The sequence below is a fragment of the Macaca mulatta genome, chromosome 15 (assembly GCF_049350105.2).
Source record: "Macaca mulatta isolate MMU2019108-1 chromosome 15, T2T-MMU8v2.0, whole genome shotgun sequence".
Lineage (NCBI taxonomy): Eukaryota > Metazoa > Chordata > Mammalia > Primates > Cercopithecidae > Macaca > Macaca mulatta.
The window spans coordinates 107294254-107312364 of NC_133420.1; the positions used below are offsets into that span (position 1 = coordinate 107294254).

General features: G+C 42.0%; 1 protein-coding gene and 1 pseudogene across 7 annotated transcripts in view; one reads left to right on the forward strand and one right to left on the reverse strand.

The window, feature by feature from the left end:
- The window catches only part of PCSK5 (proprotein convertase subtilisin/kexin type 5), a 464549-nt gene that overhangs the window by 383690 nt on the left and 62748 nt on the right, over positions 1–18111 (forward strand). The window lies entirely within an intron of this gene.
- LOC100427433 (pre-mRNA-splicing factor RBM22-like) lies at positions 14943–16210 on the reverse strand (annotated as a pseudogene).

The window sequence follows — 18111 nt, forward strand, 5'->3', positions numbered from 1 at the left end:
CTGGGGAGCCCTTCTGTGGGGGATGGAGAGCTCTTACTTGAATGATTTGGGTAAACTGTTGGCACAGGCCCCAGCTGAAGTGTCCCGAGGCCTGCACCTGGACAGACATTCTTTAGTTGAAAATGTGATGTGGGCTTTTGCTAACCAGCCGAGGGGTCAGTGATCTTGAACAGCATCCTAAGCCTGTGTAATATGGTCTTTTACAGCGGGTGTGTGAATATATGTATTAAAGGATATGTAATCTTAAAGAAAGGTAGTTCATAGGGGAGCAGGGAAATCACTTGAAAATCGCAGGAAGAGAAGTTTCCAAACCTGCCCCTGTTTTGTCTGATCTTGGACAAGTAACCGAGGTTTTTTGGGGCTCAGTTTACTCACCCCTAAAATGAGGAAGTTAGACCACTTTAAAGTCAGCAAACATATTAAGTGCCCGCTACGTGCTATCATCTTCCACGTATATCCCCAGATCCCACTCCTGAGTCCCAGGGATCCAAATCCAGCACTGTTCAGCTGCTCAAGCCAAAATTCCCGGAAACCCGTCATTCCTCCACCTTTCCTTGGGCTTCACTGAAATAAAAAGGAAATAGTCGCGCCTCTCCCACAATTCAGAATCAAATGAGAATTAAGGGAGAAAGGAAATTATACAGAAAAAAATCAAAGCATCAGCTTTATTCCTCATAAGGCCAAAAGGAAAAATATGAATGAGATCTCTGAACTGCGAACTTCCTAACCACTCCCCTCTGCATTCACTTTCCCATCTCGCTCACCTGGGCCTATGAGTTCCTTCTCCCAGACTCACCAATTCACACATGATAAAGCATTCCTCTTCTCACTAAAAAGAAGTAGGTGAATTGAAAAGAAGAACTGGCAGCTCCCTTTCCAATATTTTAAAGATCAAGGCAGGAACACATGGTGCCCCTAAACACTAGTAAGTTACATTTTAGTTTCCCAGGGCTGCTGTCACAAAGTACTGTAAAATGAGTGGCTTAGGCTGGCAGGTGGCTGACACGTGTAATCTCAGCACTTTGGAAGGCCAGGGCAGGAGGATGGCTTGAAGCCAGGAGATCGAGACCAGCCTGGGCAACATAGCAAGACCCCATTTCTAAAAAAAAAAAAAAATTTTAAATGTGTGGCTTATAACAACAGAAATGTATTCTCTCACAGTTCTGGAGGCTGGAAGTCCAAAATCAAGGAATTGGCAGGATTAGCTTCTTCTGGAGGCTCTGAGGGCAAATTCTTTCTTGCCTCTTTCTGGCTCCTTGTGGCTGCTGGCAGTCCTTGGCATTCTTTATCTTGCAGCTGCATAACTCTCATCTCTGCCACATAGTCTCACGGCCTTCTCCCTTCTGTGTCTGTGTGTCTGTGTCTTCATGTTTATACAGAAATGAGTCATTTGATTTAGCTTAGGGCCCACCTTAATCTAATGTGACCTCATCTTAGTAACCTGAGTACATCTGCAAAGACCCTATTGCCAAGTACAGAGAATACTTGAATGTGTACTATGTACTTAGAGTACTATGAGCATGTACTATGTGTACTACGTACTTGGAGTACTATGAGTATGTACGATGTGTACTATGTACTTGGAGTACCATGAGTATGTACTATGTGTACTATGTACTTAGAGTACTGTGAGCATGTACTATGTGTACTACGTACTTGGAGTACTATGAGTATGTACGATGTGTACTATGTACTTGGAGTACCATGAGTATGTACTATGTGTACTATGTACTTAGAGTACTGTGAATGTGTACGTAGAGTACACATTCATAGGTAGTAGGTATTAATGTTTGGACATATCATTTTGGAAGACATCATTCAACTCACAATGGCTGAACAAGTCTTTTCTACTTCCTAAATATTTTTCACTCTGTCTACTTCTACCCATCTCAACAACTATACTTTAGTTCAGGCCACGGACATCGTATTCCCCTAGATATCGTATCGGTCTTCTAACTAGTCTCTCTGATTCCAGTCTTCTTCTATTCTCCCATTCTCAAAAATCCACACTCTACTCTAATAATGGCCTTCTTTCTAAAATGTAAACCTGATGGTGACACTGCCTACAAATCGAAAATGACTTCCCATGGCCATGGATGAAGTTCATCCTCCCAGCCGGGCGCGGTGGCTCAGGCCTGTAATCCCAGCACTTTGGGAGGCTGAAGGGGGCGGATCACGAGGTCAGGAGATTGAGACCATCCTGGCCAACATGGCGAAACCCCATCTCTACTAAAATACAAAAAAATTAGCTGGGCGTGGTGGTGCGTGCCTGTAGTCCTAGCTACTTGGGAGGCTGAGGCAGGGGAATTGCTTGAACCCGGGAGGTGGAGATTGCAGTGAGCCAAGATCATGCCAGTGCACTCCAGCCTGTTGACAGAGTGAGACTCCATCTCAAAAAAAAAAAAAAGTTGATACTCCCAAGAATGACATAAAACCTTCTTCGTGATCATTGATCTTCAGCCACTGATCTGTCCAGCCTTTCCTCTCCTGCCTCTTCTTGCTTCCCCAGTCATATCTACTCCTTACTCTAGCTACCCCAAACTCTTCGCAATCCACCTTGGTACTTTCCCCATCCTATTATTTAAAACCTGTATGTTTTTAAGATGAGGGCAACTATGCTATATTTTGAGGTCCATCACTCACTCTACAGTTTCCTCAAGGAGAATTGAATACATCCTTTCACTAAAGGAATCATCTCTGTAGATTTAGCTCTTTCTACATGAATGCCTTTCTTTCCTTTTCTCCCTTCTCTCTGTCCCACTCCCTCTAATTCATCTTTCAAGTCTCACCTAAGGTTTTGCTTCCTCAAGAAACCATTCTTTGAAGGCACTCCCCACACACATACACCCGTGCACTCTAATTTAGTTATCAGTTTATTTTCTTAGCAAATTGTTCAGAGTCCTCTTAGCAACACTGAAAACACAGCATTCATTGCAATATCTTTCTATTTGCTTCATTCCCCCTGACTCTGAGCTAAATATTGTAATAGGAATTAGTCTCCTTCATACCCTCCTTCTTTCATCCACCAAATTTCAATGCCTCTTCTCAAGGTATTTCTTCTTATATACTATATCTCTTTACCGTTCTCCGTGGGCTAACAGTTGTTTGCTTTCTTGATTATTCTGCAGTTTCACTGTGATGAGTCTTCTTATAGATTAACAAAATATGTATTTGTGCTGCTTCTTAAAATTAATCATGGGGATTTATTATTATTATTATCATTACAGACAGTATGTCTCTGTCACCCACTTTGGAGTGCAGTGGTGCAGTCATAGCTCACTATAGCCTGGAACTCCTGGGCTCTAGGGATCCTTTTTCCTCAGTCTCCCAAGTAGCTGGGATTACAGGTGCATGTTATCATACATGGCTAATTTTTAATTTTTTTTTTTTTTAGAGACAGAGTCTTGCTATATTGCCCAGTCTGGTCTCAAACTCCCAGACTCAAAAGCGCTGGAGTTACCAGCATGAGCCACTGCACCCAGCCAGATTGGTGGGGTTTTTTTTTTTTTCCCCAACAATTCTGGAAAATTTTTAAGGATTTTATTATTATCGAATATTATCTCTTTCCCATCCTCTCAGTTATCTCTTTTTGGAACTTTGACATTTTTCTAGCCTTTCTCATTTTAACCTACATGTTTCTTAACCACTCTTTCCTGTTTTTTACCTTTTATAGTCTCTACGGGTTGAAGCTTCTGTCTTTTCTTTTTACCTATCTTTGAGTTTATCTAATTCTTTTTCTGCTATGCCTAATCTACTGTTTAATCTATCCACTGAGCTTTAGATTCTAATTTTTATGTCTTTCACTTATAGAAGTTATATGTAGTTGTTTTACAAACCACTTGGTTATTTTATATTTTCAAGATGTTCTTTTTATTCCTTTAAAAATTTTAAATATTTGTTATTTTATATTTTGTACCAGATACTTTCAAGATCTGTAGTCTCTATGGGTTTGATTCTGGTGTTATTTCTGCTGACTTTCTCTCATGGTGACTGATTTCCTTATGCGGCTTATGTTTTTAAACTGTGACCATTTTCCTTGAAAATTTATCCATGAAAATACTTTAAGGTCTGGGTTAAAGACTATATTTTTTAAGAGAAGATTTGCATTTCCTTCTATCATTTGCCTTAAGGCATTACTTACCTGGAACTACTTGAAATTGAATTTTCCTTTTGAGATGTTCCAGAACACACAGATAACATGAATTATGACCATAAACCTATGTGAGATCTGGCTTAGGGTTACACATTCTCAGAGGAGGTTTTCTGTTGTTTTATTTTGTTGTATCTACTTGTCTTAGTCCATTTGTATTGCTATAAAAGAATACCTGAGGCCGGGAAATGTAGAAAGAATAGAGGTTTATCTGGCTCATGCTTCTGCAGGCTGTACAAGAGCATAGCTCCAGCATCTGCTTCTAGGGAGGGCTCCAGGCTGCTTCCACTTACGGTGGAAGGGGGAGAAAGCAAGGGGAGGGGAGGCACCAGGCTCTTTTGAACAAGCAGTTCTCATAGGAATTCTCACGGGAAGTAGTAAAGCAAGAACTCACTCATTCCCAAGAGGGCAGCACCACCCTTGCATGAAGGATCCACCCACAGGAGCCAAACACCTCCCATTAGGCCCCACCTCTAACATTGGAGATAAAAAATATTTATCCTTTTAAAAAATATATTGTTTTTAGACCTATATGAATGGGAGGAGTTAAAATTTTAGCATGAGGTTTGGAGGGTCAAATAGCACTACTGAATGTTAAGGATGAGACCGAGATAATTTTTTCCTATCCCTTCCTCCTGAAAGTTTATTTTTCATCCATCCTTCACTAAGACTGCAATCCTTGGGTTCCTATTCCAGCCCTGCATTTTATCTGACAACCCTTACTATAATAAGAATGCTCTGAATTTGCCCATTAAGCAAGATAAATAAAAGCCTATTTTTTGTTTGTTTGCTTCTTCGTTATTTTTGTTTGTTTGCTTTTGTTTTTGTTTTTACAGATGGCGTTTCTTTCTGCCACTGCTGGAGTACAGTGGCATGACCTTGGCTCACCGCAACCTCCGCCTCTCGGGTTCAAGTGATTCTCCTGCCTCAGCCTCCTGAGTAGCTGGGATTACAGGCACATACCACCACACCTGGGTAATTTTTATATTTTTAGTAGAGATGGGGTTTCACCATGTTGGCCAGGCTGGTCTCAAACTCCTGACCTCAAGTGATCCACCTGCCTCGGCCTCCTAAAGTGCTGGGATTATAGGTGTTAGCCACTGTGCCCGGCTGATACAATCCTAATTAAGTGGGAAGAGAGAAGAGAAAGAATCATAACTTGGCTTCTTTCAGCCTGAAAAAATATCTCTGTGGTACACTAGAGTAGAGGTTTCTCCTTTCTATCATTCATCACACTGTGGTTTCTCTCTAATTAGCTTTGTTAATTACTGTCCCTTTGCCAGGTTGCAAATTCCTTGAGGTAGGGACTGCCTTTCTCATCTGCATATACTCTTTATAGTATCCAAAGCCATGGATGGACCGTAGTGTGGGATCAACTAAGTGTTTATTACTTCTAAGTCCACTTCACTGCTGGGTGCTCCTCTTCTCCCATCTACCCAGGTGCTTGGGCAAGGCCAGGGAGTAATCCCATTCCCTCACTGCACACATCTTATCATTTAATATTCTCAACTGTATTTCTTTACTTTCTCTCAAATCTGAGTTTTCCTGTTACTGTACCCATAGCCTTAGTTTATCCCTAATCATTTCTCCTCTAGTATATTCCAAAAAAAAAAAAAAAGTTTCTGCAGTATGTTACATAGAACTTAGTTGAACAAGATTTAATGGACGAATCTGTTTCTGCAGTTAAATAAGCCATTACCACACAGTAAACACAGTCATCATTTTAAGTAAGTCAGATCACATAGGTCATTTTTACTAAAGCTTCTCATGCCTCCCCATTACTCTTAGATTAGAATGTAAACCTCTTATCCTGGCCTATGAGATCCTATGTGATCTTGTTCTGCCTACGACCCTGGCATCACCTCCTGACTCTCTCCCTTTCTCTCCATCTCTTCCAGCCCCACCGGCCTTCTTGATGTTCCTTGAAGGGGACAAGCTTTCCCGGCCTCTGTCTGGAACACCAGCCCTCAGAACCTCCCATGCTAGCTCTTTGTTATCATTCGAATCTCTACTCAAATGTCAATTCTTGAAAGACACCGCCTCACTAGCCCATCTAAATTAGGGCCTCTCCTCTCCACCCCAGTCTCATCACTCTCTAACCCTTTATCTGAATGTATGTACTTACTTAGGTGTTTTCTTCACCCAATGCATATTTCGGGAGTATCCGCTATATACCAGCAATGCTTGGTACTAGAGATATAGGAAAACAAAACAGAACAACCTGTCTTCATGAAACTTGCGTTTTAGTGTTTGCTTCATGCATTTATTGAACAACAATTTATGCTTTGTTTTCATTCTAATAATTATCTAGGCTGGGTGCAGTGGCTCACGCTTGTAATCTCAGCATCTTGGGAGGCCAAGGTGGGTGGATCACCTGAGGTCAGGAGTTCGAGACCAACCTGGCCAACATGGTGAAACTCTGTCTCTACGAAAAATACAAAGAAATTAGTGGGTGTGATGGTGCACACCTGTAGTCCCAGCTACTCGGGAGTCTAAGGCAGGAGAATTGCTTGAATCTGGGAGCCGGAGGCTGCAGTGAGGTCATGTCACTGTACTCCAGCCTGGGCGACAGAGTGAGGCTCCGTCTCAAACTAAATAATAATAATAATCTAATTTTTTCTTTTTGTTATGTCTTCCCCCAAAAGAATGAAGGCTTCAGAATAAATGAATATGTGAATGAATGTACAGCATTAGTGAGCCATCCCTATAGGAATTGCTGCATATTTTCATCCAGCACTTCTACCTGCTAGTCAGTCTACAGAAGCGTGGAAATCCACAAACAGTTTGCCTATTATGATATTCCCTTGCTGGAATTAGAGAACTTGATTTTAAAGACTAGAGTCCAATAGAAGACTGAGCCCTCTTTAGCCAGCATTTGTAGACAATAATTGCGATTATTTATTCCAGTCTCTTCTACCACCATGTCCCTCCAGGGAGTTGTGCCCCACTGTCAACCACACCATTTGCATTACTGCCAATTCAAACATTTATTCATTATCCCTGGGCACCGATGAGGACAACATGATTGAAAATCACTAGCAAACCCTCAACCAAATACTTCGTATCCCAGCACCATTGAACCTTCCAGAAAAATCAGCTTTGGCAAAACTGTCAGAGGATCCATTTTGTATTCGAGTGTTAATTACTTGAGGCAATTCTAAGTGCAAGACCTATTTGAATTATGTACTTTTTAGTGTTATTTGGAGCTTATAATTAGTTGCACTCTTTGGGAATATAAATGTTTTACCCAGTTCATTATCTTTGGGTAGACTGAAAAATGTCAGTGACTCTCCTGCAAATTTGCACAGCGTTGTTCAGTAAGTAAGTATATATTTACCCTGGGAGAATATGCATTATTGACAATTTACTTAATTATCTCTCAAAACAATTCAAGTATTGGCTGCTTCTCATGCTGTCTTTCTCCTCAAAGGGAGCAGTAGGACATCTCAGCAGGGCTGGACATTCTGCTGCTGTTTCAACAAGGCTGCGGGTGCTCATCTAGGGACTTGTTTAAGAATGCTTGGCCCCAGTGAAAGCCACGAGTCTCGGGAGAGCCAAGAATAACCCCGTCTCCTATTCATTGGCCTCCTTTGCAGAATTGTATCAGAAAAACAATTCGTTTTAAAAGTGAATCTTTTTCAAGGAGATTATACAAACATCTGCCACCGTTTTAGCCACACCCCGTGGAAGAACATCAGTCCCGTCCTGATGGTGTAGAATTAGGAAATGCCAGGAGACAAAATGGGAAGATGAGAAAATAGGACCGGGCAGGAAAGAAAGGAACAAAAAAATAAAGAGCTTAGCCAAATGACAAGCTCCCTCAGGGGAGATCTGTGGGAGGATGTTGTTTTCAAACACATGACCCAAAAGATGTCTAGAATCAGGACCTGAGCTTTTTTTTTTTTTTCTTAATAACATTTTTGTTTTAAACAATTCTGTAACACACATTTATTTTTAAAGCAAGGAAACATATATGTATACGTAAAACAAAGACTATTGTTAATATTTTAGCATTTTGCCTTCTGATTTTCGATAAAGCCATCTCTGTATATCTATCTATCTATCTATCTATCTATCTATCTATCTATCTATCTATCTATTTATCTATCTATCCATCCATCCATCCACACAGGTAGGTATCTACCTACCATATACATAGATATGGATTATCATCCTTTTTTACATAGCCTATCATGAAATGTTTCTGTGTCATTAAATGCACTTGAGAAACAAAATTTCAATGTCTGTCTATTAGCCTATCTTATATAAATGAACAGGCATATCTCGTTGTACTGCATTTCACTTTATTGTACATTGCACATATTGCATTTTTTACAAATTACACGTTTGTGGCAACCCTGCCACAAGCCCGTCTGTACCACTTTTCCAACAGCACATCCTCACTTTGTGTCTCTGTGTCACATTTTTGTCATTCTCACAATGTTTTGAATTTTTCATCATTATTGTATCTGTTATGGTGATCACAGTGATCAGTGATCAATTATAATTGTTTTGGGGCACCATGAACCCCACCATGTGAGATGGAACTTAATTGACAAATGTGTGTGTTGTACCTTTTCCACTGACTGGGCATTTCTTCGTATCTCTTCCTCTCGTCAGACCTTCCCTGAGATATAACAATATTGAAATCAGGCCAGTTAATACTTTTACAGTGGCATCTACATGCTCAAATGAAAAGTTGCAAGTCTCTCATTTTAAATCAAAAGCTTAAAATTGATTAAGCTTAGTGAGGAAGGCAAGTCAAAAACAAAGATGGGGCTGGGCACAAAGGCTCACGCCTGTAATCCCAGCACTTTGGGAGGCCGAGGTAGGAGGATCGCTTGAGCCCAGGAGTTAGAGACCAGCCTGGGCAACATGGTGAAACCCCATCTCTACTGAAAATACAACAATTAGCCAGATGTGGTAGTCTGTAGTCCCAGCTACATGGTGAGCTGAGGTGGGAAGATTGCTTGATCCCAGCAGTACGAGGCTGCAGTAAGCCATGATCACACCACTGCATTCCAGCCTGAGTGACAGAGCCAGACTCTGTCTCAAAAAAACAATAACCAAACAAAAAGATAGGCTGAAATCTAGGTCTCTTGAACCAAACAGCGAAGTTGTGAATGCAAAGCAAAAGTTTTTGAAGGAAATTAAAAGTGCTACTATAGTGAGTACACAAATGATAAAAAAGAGAAACAGCCTTAGTGCTGATATGGAGAAAGTTTTTGTGGTCTGGATAGAAAATCAAACCAGCCACAACATTTCCTTAAGCCAAAGCCTAAACCAGAGCAAGGACCTAACTCTCTTTAATTTTATGTAAGCTGAGAGAGGTAAGGAAGCTACAGAAGAACTGTTGGAAGCTACCAGAGGTTGGTTCATGAGGCTTGAGGAAAGAAGCTATCTCCATAACATAAAAGTGCAAGGTGAAGCAGCAAGTAATGATGCAGAAGCTGCAGCAAACTGTTCAGCTAAGATCATTGATGGAGGTTGCTATACCAAACAATAGATATCCGGTTTAGGTGGAACAGCCTTCCAATGGGAAAACATGCCATCTAGGACTTTCATAGCTAGAGAGGAGAAGTCAATGCCTGGCTTCAAAGTCTCAAAGGACAGGCTGACTCTTTTATTAGGGACTAATGCAGCTGGTGTCACTTAAAGTCAGTGTTCACTTATCATTCTGAAAATCCTAGGCCCTTAAGAATTATGCCAAATCTATTCTGCCTGTGGTCCATAAATGAAACATGGCTGGGGGCAGCACATCTGTTTGCAGAATGGTTACTGAATATTTTAAGCCCATGGTGGAGACCTACTGCTCAGACAAAAAGATTTTTCAAACTATTGCTGCTCATTGACAATGTACCTGGTCACCTAAGAGTTCCGATGGAGATGTACAAGGAGATTAGTGTTGTTTTCATATCTGCTAACAGGACATTCTGCAGCCCATGAATTGAAGAGTAATTTCAAATTTCAAATATTATTATTATTTTGAAACAGGGTCTCACTCTGTCACCCAGGCTGGAGTACAGTGGCACGCTCTTGGCTCACTGCAACCTCCGCCTCCTGGGCTCAGCAATTTCCCCACCTCAGCCTCCTGGGTTTCTAGAACTACAGGTGTATGTCACCACACCAGGCTAATTTTCATATTTTTTATAGAGATGGGGTTTTGCCATGTCACCCAGGCTGGTCTTGAACTCCTGAACTCCAGTAATCCAATCACCTCAGCCTCCCAAAGTGCTGGGATTACAGGCATGTGCCATTGTGCCTGGCCTAAGTCTTATTGAGAAAGACATTGTGTATGGCAATAGCTGCCATAGTGATTCCTCTGATGTATCTGGGCATTGTAAATTGAAACCTCCTGGAAAGGATTCACCATTCTTTTCTTTCTTTCCCCACCTCCCCCCAACTCTGTTGCCCAGGCTGCAGTACACCATTCTCTTTCTTTTCTCTCCTCTCCTCTCCTCTCCTCCCCTCCCCTCCCCTCCCCTCCCCTCCTCTCCTCTCCTCTCCTCTCCTCTCTTCTCTTTTCTCTCTGTTGCCCAGACTGGAGCACAGTGGTGTGATCATAGCTCACTGCAGCCTCAAACTCCTGGGCTCAAGTGATCCTCCCGCCTCATCCTTCTAATTAGCTAGGACTACAGGTGTGTGCCACTGTGCCTGACCAATTTTTTATTTTATTTTATTTTATTTTATTTATTTATTTGAGACAGGATTTTGCTGTCATCCAGGCTGGAATGCAGTGGTGCGATCTTGACTCACTGCAGCCTCGACCTCCGAGGCTCAAGTGATCCTCCCACCTCAGCCACCTGAGCAGCTGCGACTACAGGCACATGCCAGTACGCCCAGTTAATATCTCTTTTTTGTAGAAATAGAGTTTCCCTATGTTGCCCAGGCTGATCTCAAACTCCTGGGCTCAAGTGATCCTCCCATCTCTGCCTCCCAAAGGGCTGAGATTACAGGCATGAACCACTGCACCCATCTTATGTTTTTATAATTTCAACTTTTATTTTGATTCAGTGGGTACATGTGCAAATTTATTACGTGGGTATACTGTGTGATGCTGAGGTTTGGGATATGAATGATCCCGTCACCCGGGTAGTGAGCATAGTACCCAATAGGTAGTTTTTCAGCCATTACCCCTCTCCCACGATAGTCCCCAGTGTCTGTTCTCATCTTCCTGTCCATGGGATTCACCATTCTTGATATCATTTGTGACTCACGGGAGGAGGTCAAGATAGTAACATTAACAGTTTGGAAGAAGTTGATTCTAACCCTCATGAATGACTGGGAGGGTTCAAGACTTCAGAGGAGGAAGTGACTGCAGAGGTGGTGGAAATGGCAAGAAAACTAGAATTAGAAGTGGAACCCGAAGATGTGACTGAATTGCTACAATCTCATGATGAAACTTGAACAGACGAGAAATTGGTTCTTATGGTAGAGCAAAGAAAGTGGTTTTTTGAGATGGAAACTTCTCCTGGTGAAGATGCTGTGAACATCGTTGAAATGAAAACAAACGATTTAGAATATCACATAAATTGAGTTGATGAAGTAGCAGCAGAATTTGAGAGGATTGACTCGCATTTTGAAAGAAGTTCTGCTGTGGGTAAAGTGCTTTCAAGCAGCATCACATGCTACAGAGAAATCTTTCGTGTAAAGGAGGGTCAATCAATGTGGCAAACTTCATTGTTTCAAAAAATTGCCACAGCCACCCCAACCTTTAGAAACCACCACTCTGATCAGTCAAGCAGCCATCAGTATCGAGGCAAGACCCTCCACCAGCAAAAAGATCTGAATGCTCAGATGATCATTAGCATTTTTTAGCTATAAAGTATTTCCTAATTAAAGTGTATACATTTTTTAGACATAATGCTATTGCTTACTTAATAGACTACAGTATAGTGTATTACTTTTACATGTACTGGGAAACAATAGAGTTTGTGTGACCTGCTTTATTGTAACATTTGCTTCATTGAGGTGGTCTGGAACCAAACCCATAATATCTCTGAGGCATGCCTGTACTATACCATTTTAAATATATTCCCAACAGATGAACTTTCAGGTTGTTTTTTTAATCAAGGCATAATCATTGATTATTTTCATCTAGAAAGTTTGCTCTAGGGAATAAATTTATGTACTAAAGCTACAGAAGGTGGTGAAGAGGTGGAAAAAGTGGAATCTAATCGTATCATTAAAACATTTTCATTCACATCTATATTTCCACTTGTCTCATGACCCAAAAATGCTAGGTAAACAATTTAATCAGAATCAAATAGTCCATCTATAAAGAAGGGCTGGAAGCCAAGTGCAGGGGATTCCTCATGTACATGCAACTGAATGACCCCGTCAGAGAGCTATTTCTTCTGGTTACAATCTTAAGGAACAAAACTCAACATATTTTGACAAGGTTAAATATGAATTTATTAGCTCAGATGTAGCATTTGTTTAGGTGTGGCCTGGGTCACTGGTCTCCAGAAAGAGGTAGGCAAAATAATTCATTTAAGCTGAAAAAACGAAAAAACAAAAAAACAGAACTTATGTTGATGATTTTTATGTTATCCTCTTAAATCTTAAATTTTCTGCTCTAGCACATCTTTTTAATCTATGTGAAATATTCACTGATATGGTTTGGCTGTGTCCCCACCCAAATCTCATCTCGAATTGTAGCTCCCATAATCTCTGCATGTCACGGGAGGGACCCAGTGGGAGGTAATTGAATCACGGGGGCAGGTTTTTCCCAGTGCTATTCTCATAATAGTGAATAAGTTTCATGAGATCTGATGGTTTTATAAAGGGCAGATCCCCCACACACGCTCTCTTGCCTGCCGCCACATAAGATGTGCCTTTGCTTCTCCTTCACCTTCCACCATGATTGTGAGGCCTCCCCAGCCATATGGAACTGTGAGTCCATTAAACCTCTTTTTTCTTTTTCTTTTCTTTTCTTTTTTTTTTGAGATGGAGTTTCACTCTTCTTGCCCAGGCTGGAGAGCAATGGCGCGATCTCGGCTCACTGCAACCTCCGCCTCCCGGGTTCAAGTGATTCTCCTGCCTCAACCTCTCAAGTAGCTGGGATTACAGGCATACGCCAGCATGCCCAGCTAATTTTGTATTTTTAGTAGAGATGGGGTTTCTCCATGTTGGTCAGGCTGGTCTCAAACTCCCGACCTCAGGTGATCCACTGGCCTTAGCCTCCCAAAGTGCTGGGATTACGGGCGTGAGCCACTGCACCTGGCCAAACCTCTTCTTTTAAATTACCCAGTCTCAGGTATTTCTTCATAGCAGTATGAAAATGCACTAATACATTCATACACTGGTACATAATAAATAATAATGAATAATAATTTATACACACACATATGTCAGCATGCAAGTGGAGGGTGAGCATAATGTGTATAAATGTTATATTTCCTAACATACCAATTTTTTAAGCCAATGAGTGATTAATCAAGACAGTATGGAGCTTAGAACTTTAGATTTCTGTTGTTGATGGAGGTTGGAGGGTAACTGGGGCTGGAAGTTCTATGAAGTATGGCTGGAGCATGACTTTGGTCTGATACTTGGCCTAGTGTGGGAGATAGTGGCCAAGCTGAATCCTGGGAAGGTAAATGGAGCCCCTAGTTTGGTAGAGCATAAGATATAGATGATTGGACCAGAGAAGGTGACTGGGCAAAAAGGTTGAGATTGTCTGGGAAGCAAGTATCCAGGATATGCTAAACTACAATCAAATGGGTAATGTTTTATGGAACATTTGCAGATGTAGCCTAAGAGAGTCAAAGTGGAAGGAACCTAAGGAGTCTAGAACACTTGAGAAGAGAGTGAGAGAGGTGAGAGCCTAGCAGTCTCCCAAGAGCACATATTTGCCATGCCCATTCGTCTATCATCCTAGCCAGTAACCTAGTAGGTTCTTGCAGTAACAGGACACAGGGCAGATAGGTTTCAATAGCGAGTGGTAGGGGTGAGTCTGGCTCGCATGGGGTATGAATGAAAGTCCTAGAAGCTTGAATGAGATAGCCAAAGATAAGATAGGAGCACCCTAAAATTACCCACCCCACCAGTTTTGCAGAGGGTGGATTGTGCCTAAACAAAGTATCTACTTCATGGCCAATTGTGGCAGATATAGACATTCTATGATAGTTAGAAGCATTTTAGCTAGTATGTTCCTTTTTTTGACTGGAATACAAAGACATTTCATTTTGTTTTTTTTTTTAGATAGTGAACTATTCAATTTCTTTGGTAATAAATGAGAAAAAGAAGAGGAAAGAAAAGATCTGGGCTGTGATGGGTACTGGTTTCTATTTGTCTTTCTCATAATGTGAATTTAAAACAGTTAAATCACACTTATGCCACTATGAAAATTAGTACTAGTAACCTTTTTGTGATTATAAAATACAGTATACCCAGTGGACAGAAACATGTTCAAAAGGTTTTTTTCCTGCAGGTCAACTTTTCCCCCCATAAACACAGACGAAGTGAACATATGATTGGGTTGGTAATTCTGTTGTATATTGCAATTCGCCCAGCTTCTTGTCATCCACAGAAATGAAGAAGACAGGCATTAGATTTTATTTGTCATGCGATATTAGTAGCCAGATGTTTTAGTGGCAGCTTATTTGAGGTCCATCCGTCCTTTGAATATGCATAAAAAAGCATGGCCATTGTTTCTCACCTGCCCACATCTGAACACATTCAGATACCATGGAAACCACAAAGGAAGGAAAAAAAAAATACTTATTCCAAGATTCATTGATTGGGATGTTTAAATGTCCTTTCTTTCATACAGCCACGGTGTGATAATGTGCTAGGGCCTGCTGTGATTTCTGGCATGAGCTCCATCTCTGAGGGTCCCGAGAAAGACAGTGGATTGATCCTGGAGTCCTCTTGAAAGGGGAAGGTGGTTCCATTGAGTGGAATATGCGTGGCCCAAACCCTGGAGGTAGGGGCAGAGCAATAGTAAGGGTGAGGACAGGGCAATAGCAGCTGAACATGGCCAGGCAATGTTCACCACAGCTGTAGGAGCACTCGGAGGTAGGCTGAAGTCATGGCAGATGCATCTGCTGCTGCAGAAGGAGGAAGAGCTCCCGGCAGTACTGGAATCGGCTCTATCTGCATCCCCGGGTCTGGGGTTCTGTCATTTTCCTTTCCTCTGGCTGCCTGGGATCTTCCCCATTTTACACTTAGTCTGCAGCCATGGATGATGAACTTATTAAAGGACTTCTCTGCAGCTACTTGTGCAGCCTGCCCTGTGGAAACCTGGATGAATGCACACCGTTGTCTCTGCACTACAGAGATTGTCCAGATCTCTCTAAATAGGTAGAGATTATTTCTTAAGATCTGTCTCAGTAATGGTATCACCCGGATCACCAACTAGCATGGGGATAGTCTTGTCCTCTGGGAGTTCCGGATGAGGCATGGTTGAAGCCTACAATAGAAGCTTATCTGCTACAGGGTCATTGACTGTATAATATTGGTCTTTAATATCTGATCAGCAAGGGAATCATGTGGACCTGTAGGCTTCTCATGTCTCTATCAAAACTCCTCTCCTCTCTCACCTTTCCCTCCACCCAGAAGGAGCAAATGTGGGGCTTATTCCTTAGGTAATAAGGTATGGTCCAGGCCAGTTTGTCCAGCATGTTACTCGTAGATGTGGCTTTCCCCCCAGCAGGCCAACTGGCCGTCTTCCATTCGAGTTAGAAATCCCTCTCTCCACATTCTGCCTGTAGTACTCTTCTCTGATATCTGACTTTGGCGTATCATCTTTTAAAGACAACTCAGCATCACAAACCTGGGTGGGCAGGCCATGCTCCAGGTCTAAGGGGCAGGTCTGACAGACATACTTCAGTCTTCTGCAGATTCGACACACCTTATTTTTCTTGAAATGCATGTGGGCCCCAGGGCACCAGCAAAACATTGTGACTGGCCTGGCACAGATTTCACATTTTTCTCATGCTTTTCTTTGGTCACTCAGATATACGGGTTTCCTGTAAGACATGTCTGATATGGAATAGAGAAGTATGCATCTTCCCAGTGTTTCCTGTTTAAGGTGTTGAAACCAAGACAGGTCACCATCTTGAGGGGGTCTTGAGGTAGTGGTAGGTTTTAGGTGGGACAGAGAACCACCATAATCCTGTCAAGCCCAGCTCTTCTTTGTTCCCCTGTTCTTGAGGCTCCGGGCCATTGCCCTTGACAGTATATGATTCTCCTTTCTTGACTCAATGTGAAACTCGCTTCTCAGGAATCCCCATTCTTGGAGAAAACTCTGGATTTCCTGGTCTCTCCAAGGACTGGGCTGTAATACCAGGGCTTTGGTAGCCTGAGGCAGGAGGATTGCTTGAGGTCAGGAGTTCAAAACCACCTGGGCAACACAGTGAGACCCCATCTTAAATTCCATGCTTTTCTGCTAGAATACTGAGACACATAACCTGGAAGCTGGAAGTCCAGTTTCTTCACAAGTATCTTTATCCAGTGACAAAATAACTTCCCTGTAACCGCAGCACTTTGGGAAGCCAAAGCAGAAGGATCACTTGGGATCAGGAGTTTGATACCAGCCTGGATACCATAGGGAGACCTGGTCTCTTTGGACAGCCAGTATGGCCAGGGCGGCCAGTCTCACCCTGTAATTGTGACATTGCATCTTCATGAGATGCCAGCTTGCTGACTTGGGCCGACATTTTCTTTCTCACAGAGCAGCAGGAGGCCAGGACCCTCTCACAGTCTGCATGAGGTTGCCATGGTTATGCTCACCCTCCACTTGTATGTATCCTGAATTATGGGACACCAAGTTCATGTAAACCATAAAAATAAATTCTTCTCTAGGCATTCAAGTTTAAAATATCTCCTTCCCAATACATCTTATAGGTACGATGTACACAGCTCCCACTGTGGCCCTCATCCATCCAAATTCAATGGTGAAGGTGATTGGTGTTACTGAGAACAAAATAAAATGGCATAGAATGTAAATTGGCTGCTGAAGGTGATGTTGAAGCAGGAGGCAATTTCTCCATGGGACAGTGAGTTCATGATGAGCGACGGAACGGATGATCCCACTGTATCACAGTGGGAAGGTGACACAGGGCATCATGAAGAGCTCTCAACATAGAGTGGACATTGTAGTCCTGCCCAACCCACCCTATACAAATGAAACAATAACAATGAGTTTTCTCGAGACAGAAAGACGGCATCCCCATCCTGACAAGGCATCTGCTCACATGCTCTCCTTAGGAGGGACAATGAGCAGCTGGAAGCCAGCCACTGTTTCTGAAGGCTTTTTTCCAAATGTGTGAGGCTGTCTCTGAATTCTGACTGAACTTTCCCTATCTCTCCCTAAAATATGCTCTCTCAGCTCAAAAGTTTGACAAGATCAAATCACCCGAGCTATTTAAACATCCTTCTTTGGATAACACCTTCCAAGACAGCTAACAATTGTAGCTTGTTTAGACTCCCTTTCCATTCCCCTTACCACACACACACACAAACACACACACACACTAGAAACCAGGAAAATTCATCTTTCTCCTTAAGCCACCCCTCCTCACCATCTAAATGCCAAGCTGACTTAGAGTCAACTTCTAGATTTGGGATTGTTACCTTCTTCCTTAAACTCATAACAGCAGCCTCTCAGTGGTCAAGCTAAATCCATTTAGCTTATGTCTGACTTGTGGATCTTCTGGGGTGGAAAACATTTTTTAAATAATTCTCATTCTTTAGAACAACTGGTAATAATGAGAAAAACTAATGGACATTCATAAACTGTTATAAGACACAGTTCCTGTTCTATGCATTATTCATTTATGCAAACAGTTGTAAAGGTACCAAATTCGCTGTGCAACTGGGCTGGAAAAGTCCCTGAACTCAAGATTGCATTGGTATGCACATTTCTGAGGCTTGGTTCTGTTTAACATTTTCATCAGTGACCTGCTTAAAGGAGCAGAGAGCAAGCTCATTAAGTTCCTAGATGGGAGGGATGACCA